Source organism: Rattus rattus, chromosome 2, assembly GCF_011064425.1.
Source record: "Rattus rattus isolate New Zealand chromosome 2, Rrattus_CSIRO_v1, whole genome shotgun sequence".
Classification (NCBI taxonomy): domain Eukaryota; kingdom Metazoa; phylum Chordata; class Mammalia; order Rodentia; family Muridae; genus Rattus; species Rattus rattus.
Genome location: NC_046155.1, coordinates 33304876 through 33316397, shown reverse-complemented (window position 1 = coordinate 33316397; position 11522 = coordinate 33304876).

Below are 11522 nucleotides of genomic sequence, written 5' to 3'. Positions count from 1 at the left end.
TCTAGCTGTCTCTCGTCCTCATTCCCTTTCTCAACCCCATCTATCCTCCCCCTCCCCATCTGATCCCCTCCACACCACAGTCCATTCATAAAATCTGGCATTTTCCCCTCTCAAGAAGATTCCTGTCCCCCCCACCCCCTGCCTTGTCCTGTCCTCAATACCTAACTTCTCTGGGTCTATGGATTGATTATAGCTTGGTTATCATTCACTTAGCAACTAATAATATGCTTACAACTATTTTTATTAAAATGAATTCCCCAAAGTTTTATTAATTCAAAAATATGTGTACTTTAGAAGCCCCTGATGCATGAACATATAATTTTTTTAGGAAGGTATCCAAGTTAAAAAATATTTGGCAGTATACTTTTCTCAGCTGGGTGGTCACCTAATTTCTGAGATCATTTCTGTCCCTCTGTACTGGGATATAGCTAGTGGGCTGAACAGCCCCAGTAGCCTCTTTAAATCCCACATGTTCCAGTTACTTTAACAACCTTTGCCTATCCATATCTTCCAAATAGAATGTTCTTCCCTTGGTTTTTCTGTATGACACCATCTGCAATATGTTAGAGTACACAGAAATAAAATATCACGCTGAAATGATCTTTAGCCATGGCTTTCCATAATGCTGAACCAACTAAAATTTTTAACGCACTGATTTTGGTCCCTCGATGCCTTTTGCATTTGGTTCCACTAACTGCTTCAGAGCTGCTCTGGACATCCATTGTTGGATGAGTGTGTGTCTGTTCTTCACACTAGAAGCGTGGACTATCTAAAGCTAGAGATGGTCTGTGTGCTTCTCCAGCTCAGAGCATTCCAAGTGGTCTCTTGGCTAGGTACTATTATCATACCTAAGATCACCATCTTAAACTAGTCTTATATATAATCATATATAATCTACGGTCAATGTATCCTGGTAGAATATGTGAGTGAATACCGATACAACATTATATAAGTCAAAGCCCAGGTTCTCGGGAATTATAAAATTTAAAGGCAGAGAAATAATAAAACAACAATAAAGCCATCATATGTTGTATGTTGTCTGTGAGGTGGTCAAGAGAGGTTTTCGTGTGGATGTAACGAGTTGAAGTCTGCATGCATAGGAACTGACAACACAAATCTACAGGGAAGTGTGGTCATGGTGCATGCAAGACCTAGTGCTGACTGCAGTAGACAGAGGCTGGTGAGTTCCAGGTAAACTCAGAAGCATTTAACCTCCGCCTCTTTAGATATCATATAGTAGATTTAGATTTTTTTTCTCAAGAGTCACCAAAGGCCCAAAAGAGGAAATACTATACCCTGTAGAGTGCGTAGAGTAAGATGATTTCCAAACATGTTTAGTAATTGGTGTGTAAACATTAATGAGTTATGACTCAGTTCAGCGTTGTCTCTGTTTTCTACCTACCACCCCTCCAGTCAACACACTCACGTCCCATCTCTGAGTCTGCCCTGGATCTGGAGCAAAAGCAGCTCCAGAGGCGGCAGCTATATCAGTGCTACCGAGATGTCTCTTTTCCAGCTCTTAATCAGATGCAAGAGAAATTCTCGGCTTTTACTGCATGGGTTGTAAGGTACAGCACGCCTCTGGTGGGCTCCTTGGTGCCTCTAACACTGTCCAGAGACTGTGGAATGGCTGTGGCAATGGGCAAAGCTTTCCAGATTTTAACATGGGGGCGGAGCCTCTGAAGACCTTGTTAAGTACAGATTCTGGTTTGGCAGGTTTTAGGTGGGGCCTGCATTTCTATCCTAAAATCCTTCTAGACTATGCCTGCTGCTGCATGTCCACAGTCCCCACTTCAGTAAAATAGCATAGAACCCCAGCTCTGATCTCAGCCCACCGTTAAATTCTGTAGAAAAATTGTAAAATCTTCGGACATTAATGATTAAATCCGAGTTGGGACTCAGACCTAGTTGTCAAATGCCCCAAAGGGATGTCCCCCAAGAGATTCTATTATATGAGAAGTCATGGCTTAGAAGAAAAGATTAGGGGTTGGGGATTTAGCTCAGTGGTAGAGCGCTTGCCTAGCAAGCGCAAGGCCCTGGGTTCGGTCCTCAGCTCCGGAAAAAAAAAAAAAAAGAAGAAAAGATTAGTAAATTGTCCTAGTCTTTTTTATTAGGGTCCTGACTAAAGTCTATGCACAGATTCCCACCATGTGTTCTCTTAGAAAACAGACTTGGTAGGAAGAGTAACCTGGTTGTGTCACACTTCTAAAAGTTTAAACATGTATTAGGACTTTTTAAAAGATATAAAGGTTTTGTTGTTACTGAGCACACTTACTTTCTCTTCTAGGGGCAAGTAGGAGTTCATCCTTGCCTGTAGGCTGTCCTAATTTAAAACTTCTGTTACTGAAACTGGCTTGTTTTGTAGCAAGTTTTCTTTTTCTGAAACCTTCAGGCAAACTGAGGCATAGAATAAAGACAGTGTGGGCTGCTCCCTGGTCTGTGCCATGCAGCCCAACAACATGAACTAATAGACTATGAGATCATATCACACCGTGTTCTCTCCAAGACTCATGGAAAAATTACACCCAACTGGAGGCCCACTGTAATTAACTCTTGGATGGCCTTTCTGTTATAAATCTCAATTTTAAGAGACCTGTTGCCCAACTGTAAAATCACATTCTAGTCTATTGATTGGCCGTAGACAATTTTAGCTGTGAGATGTTTTAAAAATAAAGAGAGAATTTTCCTTGAGCAAGGAAAGTTGATTAAAAATCAGTGAAATAAATACCCATAATGCCCTTTGTTGAGTTTTTCAGCTAATGTCATCTCCTTTGGATCATGGGAGCCTCTTGCTTTCCTAGTATCTGGGACTTTCTGGTGGCTACCCCCAGTTCCCCATCCCCCATTGCTACTCACCTCTGTTCAATTTCCTGACCCTCTGCATATCACCTCCATCTCCTCCCATAACTGATCCTTTCCTCCTTTTCCTCTCACCGTCCTCTCTTCCTCCCAAGTCCCTCCTACCCTCTACCTTCTGTGAGTATTTTGCTCCTCCTTCTAAGAAGGACTGAAGCACCCACACTTTGGTCTTCCTTCTTTATGACCTTCATTTGGTCTGTGAGTTGTATCATGGGCAATTTGAGCTTTTGGGCTAATATCCACTTATCAGTGAATACATCCCATGTATGTTCTTTTGTGACTGGGTTACCTCACTCGAGATGATATTTTCTAGTTTCATCCATTTGCCTAAGAATTTCCTGAAGTCATTTTTAATAGGTGAGTAGTACTCCGTTGTTTAAATATACCACATTTTCTGTATCCATTCCTCTATTGAAGGGCATCTGAGTTCTTTCCAGCTTCTGTCTATTATGAATAAGGCTGCTATGAACATAGTCCTTGTTATATGTTGTAGAATCTTTGGGATATATGCCCAGGAATGGTATTTTCTGAGGAACTGCCAGATTGATTTCCAGAGTGGTTGTACCAGTTTGCAATCCCACCAACAATGGAGGAGAGGTCCTCTTTCTCCACATCTTTGCCAGCATCTGCTGTCACCTGAGTTTTTGATCTTAGCCATTCTGACTGGCGTGAGGTGGAATCTCAGAGTTGTTTTGATGTGCATTTCCCTGATGACCAAGGATGTTAAACATTTCTTTAGGTGCTGCTCTGCCATTTGATATTCCCTGGTGAAGGATGGGGCCACTTACTCTTCTCCAAATTTTTAGCCCAGAATTGCTCATGTCTAAAGGAAATATAGGGACAAAATGTAGAGCAGAGACTGAAGGAAAGGCCATCCAGAGACTGCCCCACCTGGGTATCCTTCCATCCAAAGACATCAAACCTAGACACCATTGCGGATGTCAAGAAGTGCGTGCTGACAGGAGCCTAATATAGCTATCTCTGGAGAGCTCTGCCAGAACATAACAAATACAGATGTGGGTGCTCACAGCCAACCACTGGACTGAGCACAGGGACCCCAATGAAGCTAGGGAAAGGCCTGAAGGAGGTGAAGGGGTTTGCATCCCCATAGGAAGAACAACAGTATCAGCCAACCAGACCACCCAGAGATCCCAGGGACTAAACCACCAACCAAAGAGTACACATGGAGGAATCCAATTCAGCCTCATATGTAGCAGAGGATGGCATTGTCTGGCATCAATGGGACGGGAGGCCCTTGATCCTGTGACAGCTCAGTGTCCCAGTGTAGGGAATGCCAGGATGGTGAGGTGGGCGTGGGTGGGTGGGTGGGTGTGGGAACATCCTCATAGAAGCAGGGGGAGGAGGGGTAGGGTCGGGGGCTTGCAAAGGGGAAACCTTTGATATGTAAATAAATAAAATATACAATAAAAAATACCCACAATGCTTAGGCATTCTTATTTTTCTCTTTTGCCACTAGAGGGCATGATTTCTAACTAGTAAAACCTAGTTTGTTTATATCCTGAATCCAGATGTTTAATTTGTCAACTAACTGGGAATCTGTGAGTTAACTAAATGCATTTTGAGGGACATACATTTTGGGGAAGAAGAAAGGTGTCCTTTGCTGTTTCTCATGTACAAAACTAAGGTAAGTCAAGATTATGTTCTTTGAAGTCACTGAGTCTGTTGCTTGGATTTTATAAAGGAAAGAGACACAGGAAACAAACAAATGAACAAAACACAGCTGAATGGAACAATTGCAATCTAGTCAATGCATAACTTCCAAAGGATTTGCAAAGTGCCTGTTAGAAATCAAAGTTTTATAAACTGCTGATATAGCCAGGGGTATCAATGTTAAGATAAATATCAACCAGTTTAATGAGGGAAAGTTGATTTCTGCTTACTGGTATTAGGGGTGTTTTCTGAGATAGCCCTTTAAATATCTCTAATATCCAGAGAGGGACTATTACCTTTTTCCCGTGTACTTCTTTCTTGCCATGAGCATCCAGTGCAGGGAGTCACAGATTTATCACAGTACATCTGCTCAGAGCACATGTCATCCCTCTCCTCTCGATGGTAGCCTAATAGAACCCACTATACACTGGCTGTATCAATAGCTCTGCCCAGAGCTTCAATGTAAAGAGTCTTAATGTTAGTTTCATGGTGTTCAGGTCAAGCCCTACGATACTCTATGTCCAACAGAGAGTTCATATGTGGGACTGAAGAAAATATAATAAGTAGGTATATATTGAAACCAGGAAATATGATGTCCCCTGTGAATTAAAAATGACAGAATAAAAACATAAAGGTTCTATTTGAATAACTGTAAAAAGAAAGGTGCTCATTAACTTTGAAAGCATACTTTTTTTTCTCTGTCAAAGACAATAGGGAATCTAAGGTTTTCTGGTTATTATATCAATTTGCTCGGCCATCTTTTTATACCTAAAAGTGATCCTGCATTTTAACTAGATCTAATTTCTGAGGACTGATACATACTATCCCTCCTCTTTTCTTGACAAGAGGTCCCTCTTCCTTCCATACGCTAACCATGGCTCACACATAGTTCTCTGGCATCTTTTATCTCTCCATTCTTTATCAGTCTGGCTCTTAGCCCTTTGGTTCGGAGACCATGTATATAATTGTTGGGACAACGGTGTTATAACAATACTCAAGCACTACACTCAATAATTAGTTGTCGTATAAACAAATAATGAATAAACACACCAACAGCATAGAAATACAGTTATCTTTGCATAAATAGCAACTTTTGGATCCATTTACCACTATCCCTTAGTGCATTCTAGTTATGGTTAAGTGATTTGAAAAATGGTTTGGATTGAGTGAAGTAAGTCCCCTTAACTAATAGTGCAAGTAGGAGTAGTAATGGCAGCTATCACTGCTCTGTGACCAATCTCCAAGCACTATGTGAAGTATTTCACTTAACGGTGCTTCCTCTAACATGGAGGCCCTGCTGCTGCTATTGCATTTTACAGATTCAGAAACAGAACTGCTTGCTCAAGTCACAGTGACAGTCGTTCGCACTGGAACTGCCTTGGACACCATGCTCTCTGTCTATGATGAGCATACTCCCTACCCCACCGGCGCCTTCCTTTTCCATGTGTGTCACGGCTGACTGATCTCACATCACAGCCTTTGAAGTCACAGTCACACTCTGTAGAGTCCGTATTCCTTGGGGACCATTTGCTCATACTGTGTATTTCTCTTTTAGGTCTTTAATATTTGTGTTTTATGGTTTGAGGATCATGAAGAGGCAGCTGTGTTATGTGTATAAGCCATTGCCCCAGAAATTTCTGCTTCTAGAACCTCATAATTTGTTAGACGTTCTGGTTTGCGTTTTCCTCACATCTTATTGCTGACAGTTTTAGCAGAATATGTGATCGTTATCACTTGTCTCCAGGGTACTGGTAAGGACATAAAGATTTCTGTAATCGTCTAAGATCGTTTGCTTCTTTATGAAGTAGAAATTGCTCATGTAGGTACATGTACTATTGCCACAGGATTTTCTGACCTCAGTGGCTAGAAAGCCATGTGATGCTGCTTTAAGGATAACAAAACATTAACTTGGAATCATTTATTTTTGCTAACTCCTGTCTTAAGGCTGTCTTCGTACATGGAGAGAGCTAAAATGATAACAGGCAATCCCCTGCGAAAATAAGGGTGAAAAACGATCTCGTCTCGTCACTTCCTTCCCTGGCTGATGTTACTGAATGGCAGTCTGCTCTGATATGTTGTCTCTGAGCGCTTCTTGTCTTAAAGCACTGGCATTCACAGACTCTGCGGGCAAGAGCTGATGGCCAATGTGGAAATCTGCTAGTTTTCCCATGAAATGATAGCTACATGGAAGTTATTTACATGTCCAAGACCATACAGCCTGTCGGCCGCCTGAGTGAAGCTACTCTCCAGACATCTAGTTTAAAGTAATTTTGTATTGTTTCACATGCTCAAAATCGTTTGAGAGAATGGTAAATATAAATTTTGGGAGAAAGATCAAAGTAATATTTACTCTGTAAAAGTTAGTTACTTTGAGATTCCAAGTCTTCACAGATTTAAGTTCTCAAAAAATAATGTGTGTGTGCGTGTGTGCGCGCGCACACACACACACATACACACACCCTACAAATACCTTTCAAGAACCCAGAATAACAGATATAAAAACTATGTATTCTTGACAAGCCCTACACTGACTTAAAGTTGAGGATGAATAAAAATATGTGTATTTGAATTCTTCTCTGGGAATATTTAAAAGAAAAGGAAACTTCATTATTCCTTCAGGTTTATCTTTTTCTTAGTGGAATTAACCTTTAAGTGCTATATAGAAACCAGACTGAATTGCTCTTCTCCTGTGTTGTCCCCAAGGGAAATTGAGCATCATCAGTGTACTAAGGTTACCTTAGCAAGGTGTCACCGAGTGTCTTCTGCTGGCATCTAGTGACTGACAGTTTGCAAGCAGGGAGGCTAGAATTAGGGCGTCAGCAGGGTGAGTTCCATCTGAGGGTTTTGAGGAGAGATCTGTTCTACTTACATCCAGCAAGCTTGTGTTTGGCTGCTGAGAATCTTTAGTGCCCTTTGTCACATGGAAGCGTTACCTTGCTTGCAGTCATTGTCATACAACATTCCTCTTTAAAAGGTGGCATTCCATCTCCTGAGGTCAGGTGATTCTCTTTGCTGTACTTCAGAACTGTTAAGTGCGTGCTTCTACTGTAGCATTTTCATATGCTAAAGCACCTTTGTTTGTATAGCTGACTCTTCTGACTATGACTAACTGGAAGGCATATGCTCTCCCTCATTCGGGAGCAGAATGCTATTTATTTTCTCGGTACCCAGCATAGTGACTGTCACGTAATGCTCAGGATATTTTAGATATACAAAGAAGGTCATTAAAGCTAAAATCAGCACAGAAGAGTTCACAGTGGCATGTCATTTTAAAACTAGAACAGGCCTCACATCACATTTTATGTAGCGATCATCATACCAACTGTTTGTCAATTATTTGTTAATCTACATCAATATAAATTGGCAAACAACAAACCGAAATAGTGTTTACAGAGAAGATAATAGGATATTAGAAAAGCCAACATGTATTTATAGCATAATCATTCACAAAGTCTCAATAATATAAAACATATGGTCTAATGAATCCTTCCACATAGTTTCAAATAAGTTTTAGCATTATAATCAGATAAGTCAACCTGGGAAATCTTTACCATGATAATATTATCCTAAGAAATAAATAATGGATAATATTAATCTGAGAATATTTTATCTGCTATTTTGCAAACACCAACAGCAAGTTTGTCTTCTTTGGTATTTATCCAACATCACAACCTCAGTTCAAGTCTCATTTAACTACAAAATCATATTGCTCAAATATCTATTCCAAGGTGATACAGAGAGTACGTCGTATATGTCTAACCTTGTGTCACATACTCACAATTAGTTGCATACTCAAAAAGAATGAGATATATTCTGGGACTAGATTCAATACACAGTTCCAAGATGCATGGAAATGTCTGTTACACAAGCTATGTTAGTCAGAGGCACAATAGTGCATGTTCCTCCTTGATTTAGAAAACCAGAGAAAGTTTCACAGGGATTTGGTCTGGACTTTGAGCTATGGTGACTGGATAGTGAAAAAAAAAAAAGCTGTCTTTCATGGAAAGGCCTGCTGCTGACTTTGGGAGATTCTAAAGAAGCGGCCAGATTGCCACTCCTGCTTGCCTTTGAACTGACATCTGAAAGGTCAACTATGTCATGCACGAGGGAGAGAGTCCAACTGAAACTAGTCTAAAACTTCTAATCTCGGTACCAAAGAACTATAGCCTTCCTTCATGCCTATGCTCTGAGTAGATCATGACTGCTGAGTGTAGAACCCAATTTTAGTTCAGAATGCACAGGGATAGGGAAGGGTAGAGCAGTTGCTTAATATACACAGAACTCTGTGTTCCATCCCTACCACGAGAAAAAGACAAGGAAACTTGCTGTAAGTTCAGAATCCAAGGAGGAATTTTGATCATTCTCAGATTCCTGGGAGGGTAGGAGATGGTTAGGACAAGTTTCTGTATGCCAAAGAAGCCATTTTTTTCTTCTCATTAAATATCTCCACCATATCAGATATTGACTCAGAGAGCCACTAGGCCTTTATTTGTGCCCATGTGTTTACCACTGAGCCCCAACTCAGACTCCACGTAGCCAATCCTTGTCCCAGTAAGTATAGAAAAATAGCACAAGACTTTCTGTTATAGAACAGAGGCAAACTTGGCTTCCTAGTCCTGTGTCAACTGAAGTTCATTGTAGCATAATATAGGATCACTAGTGAGGTCAAGGTGAAATAATCCTAAAGAAGCCAGAGGGGTAAAAGGGAAGCTTATATTAATTATCTCTGAAGTTATAAATGTAGTGTCTTTCCACCATTCCTCTTCAGCCATGCAAAGTCACTCACTGAACTAGTTTGAGTAGCGCCCTGTAGAACAGCACACTGCTAGTCACACAACACAAGCTAAACAAATGCAGTCCTATTGGCACAGGGCTGCGTGCACTTTGTGAAGGAAGAAAAATATTTGGAAGATTCTATCTTATGACTGGTGCTCAAACAGGGACAAATGAGAAGTGACAGCAAGTTTGTAAGTTGAGGAAACTTTAGATCTGATGTAAATGTAGCAAGGGCTAGTTTTTAAAGATTTATTTATTTTTCTGAGTACTTACATACATGTACGTATGTGTACTATGTGTACTTCCTGGAGCATCCAGAAGACGGCATCACACCCTCTGGTACTGGAGTTAAAGATACTTCGAGCCAGTGTGGGTGCTGGGAACCCACCCTGTGTCCTCTACAAGATAAGAAAGTACACTTCCCTGACAGGCCGTCCTTCCAGCCCCCAAGCTATTTTATTTCTATCTCACAGTAATTGCTTTATGTAGATGCCACACTCCACTTAAGTAGCAAGAAGATACAAGAAGGAAAGGAAAAGTTATATAATTATTAGGTTTTTAAATTGTGTACTAATAGGCGGATAGCCATGGAGAAGTGAGTTTTTCCATTCTGCCTTACCATGTGACTTCCTCAAAGAGGGATAAAATTATTTTAACTGTCTAAACTTTAGTTTCCTCCTATATCAGAGACACAAAGACCCACCCTTCAGAGTGATCTGGTGGTATTAAATAAACTAATAGGCAGCTTAGCACCATGACGCATTCAGTAAATGTGCCAGCATTTCTAGCTTGTTTGCTTCTTGTTTTCATTTTCCGTAGCAGGCTGAAAGGCAACATGAAGTGTCTAGGATGTGAGGTAATTATTTGGTAGCTGTGTACTTCTGAGCTGTAAATTGTAGAGGTCACTTCCATTTCAATTCTGCCTAATAGTCCATTTAGTGCTGTTAAAGGTCTAGAGTGACCCAGTGCCCCTTAATATCGGAAGCACAGTTATACAGCAACATAAGTGTCTCTCACTGAGAGGGACTGACCTGACTGGGGCAGTACATCAACAAGGCTTGCATCCTCCACCAACAACGGACAACATTTGTCCTTTGTCAATCAGCAAAATGAAGAGAGAAGCGAGCCAGGTGATTTTTTTTTTCCTATCGCTGAAAAGCTTGAATTTCCTGAGTAGCCTGGAGTTCTGTTGCCTCCGTCCAAAGCTGATCAGCAAGATCCCAGGGGTGCGTGGACCTTGTACTGCTATGCAGATACCACACAAACAGAAAGCTAATTGCATCTTACAGGTGTGCCTTTATAAAATGCCTCCCTTTCTCTTCCTGACACTTCCAGTAAAATACAGAGGTTTGGTCTTGTGGCATAGACTCTAGGTTCAATGTTGAATACCAGCAATAGACTTAATCACTATAAACTTCTAAACATGCCTCCGTTAATGAGCATTCCTTCTGGCAAATATAAAATATAAGAGCTATAATTCAGTTTAATGTCAAAATAAAAAATGCAAAACTGCCCTTACCTCTCTCAATGCTTTTTTGCAAGCGATCACCCTCTTTCCTCCCACCTATCTACTGCCAGATCTCTCCTCCCTACATCGCCATCAGCCAAAGAATGAATGAAAGCCTTACACCATATGTTCCCATTTAACAGTACATTTCTGCATTACAAAACAAAATCAAATTCAAATTTGAAAGAAAAAATGGAAACACTGTCAGTTCCTACAGTGTCTACGGTACCAGTACCTGCTCTCCCGTTTTTCTTCCTTCTTTTCATCTTTAGAGAGTTTTCTAGCCATCCATTTATATAAGCTATCTCCACATGTTTCCTAGGGAATGTGCCCTTTAGCTTCTCACCTGAGGCACTCATTTAAAATGTCAACCAGGGCAAGATGAGAATTGAGGAGCACACTTGCTCTTTCCCAAGCCTTGTTGAACACTGCTTCATTTCTTTCTAACTCTCATAATCCACCAACAAATAGCATTCTTGTGATAGTCTTTGAAAGCAGTGCTCTTCTAGACCAGCAATTCTCAACCTGTAGGTTGCAACCCCTATGGGGGGTGTCACATATTAGAATTCTAACATATTATTTATATTATGATTTTTAACAGTAGCAAAATTACAGTAATAAAGGAACATCAAAATATTTTTATGGTTGGGGGTCACCACAACATGAGGAACTGTATTAAAGGGTCACAGCATTAGGAAGGTTGTGAAGC